Here is a 1490-nt window from a genome sequence, read left to right as displayed (position 1 = left end):
GAGGGATTGGGCATTGAGTTTCGCCATGAAAAATTGGGGTGGTTTCGCCATCCTGGGTTGTAGGCATTGGAATATGGATCATTCCCCAATTTAGAGACTCCTTGGGCCAAATATGCATGCTCCTTAACAAACTCAGGGTATTGTGTAGCCAAATAGCAGTCAATGACATGATGGGATAGGCTAGAACATAAAGCACATGCTTCAATCTGATTAGGTGGAGAGAAACTTGTAGGAAGTGGAGATGGGGTTTGTTGTCCTAATGACAAGAGATGGTCCAATTTCTTTGATAGCAAGTCAACCTTAGTGCTCATCTCAATGGTAGGATTAATCTCATAAAGACCGCTCCTCTTTGGTTGCCCAATGGATGGAATCTCAGTCCTAGCTGTTGAAGCATGGTGTTGGGAGTTTTCACTAAGGGTCTCAAAAAGTTCCCATGCCTCATTCTCATTCTTGTGCATGAAAGTCCTACCACAAGAAGAATCAACCATTTGCCTATGTTGGTCTCTAAGGCCATCATAAAAGCATTGAACCAATTGCCATTTAGGAATAGCATGGTGGGGACACTTTCTAAGTAATTCTTTTAGTCTTTCCCAAGCCTCATGAAATTGTTCTCCTTCTTGTTGGGAGAAACTTGTTATCGCTCTCCTAATGCTATTGGTACGGCCAATGGGGAAGAACTTTTTAAGGAACTCCTGTTGCATTTCTACCCAAGTGGAAATTTTAACATTGTCCAAAAAATGAAGCCAATGCTTAGCTTTATCTTTAAGGGAGAATGGAAAAAGAAGTAATCTTAAAGCATCAACTGAGAGGTTTTGAATTTTAACTGTGGAGGACACCTCTAAAAACTCATCTAAGTGCTTATAAGGCTCTTCATTGGCAAGTCTGTAAAAAGATGGTAGCATTTGAATCACACTAGATTTGATCTCATATTGAGCTGCCTCTATGTTAGGCAATTTAATACAAGAAACCGGAGTATATATCGTAGGAATGAAATGCTCACTCAAGGGCCTCATTGGAGGCTCATAGTTTGCCATGGTTCTTTGCCTTCTAAGGTTGGCCAAAGTCTCTTTTAACTCTAAGTCAAGTGGAGTCAACTCAGGGTTTAGGGACCGACGACCATGCATACACACAGAAGAATAAAAAAAAGAATAAGCTAAATAAGTAAAATTAAAAGAAAATAACTATAGCAAAAGGGAGAGTTTAGGACGTACCTAAAGCGCAATCCACGTGATCTTTCGAACAAAAGTTACACATGTGGGATCTGAGGGATGGGGATTTTTAAAAATTAACCTAAACAACCCAACTAATGCAAATATTACAATTGAAAAGTCCCAAATACAATTATATCTAAGAAAGAAAAGATAACAACCTAAACTAATTATCGAATCGCTACTCTTGCAGTTACCTACAAAACAAAAGAAAAAGAGACTAGTTAAATAAGCAAAGAAAAATAAAAAATAAAAAAACACTAAAATTACTCTAAAAATTAT

The 1490-nt window shown here is 38.0% G+C and overlaps 1 non-coding gene across 1 annotated transcript; it reads left to right on the top strand.

Annotated features, from left to right (window-relative positions):
* The first annotated feature begins 546 nt into the window (after positions 1-546).
* Positions 547-653, top strand: LOC149022861 (small nucleolar RNA R71). Its single transcript, XR_016172622.1, has one exon. It is a non-coding gene; the product is annotated as a small nucleolar RNA R71 (small nucleolar RNA).
* The last annotated feature ends 837 nt before the right edge of the window (positions 654-1490 follow it).

Source organism: Hakea prostrata, chromosome 3, assembly GCF_041222555.1.
Source record: "Hakea prostrata isolate BN-2017 chromosome 3, UWA_Hpros_2, whole genome shotgun sequence".
Taxonomy (NCBI): Eukaryota; Viridiplantae; Streptophyta; class Magnoliopsida; order Proteales; family Proteaceae; genus Hakea; species Hakea prostrata.
Note: the sequence above shows the minus strand (reverse complement) of the source record. Positions and strands in the feature narration are given on the sequence as shown.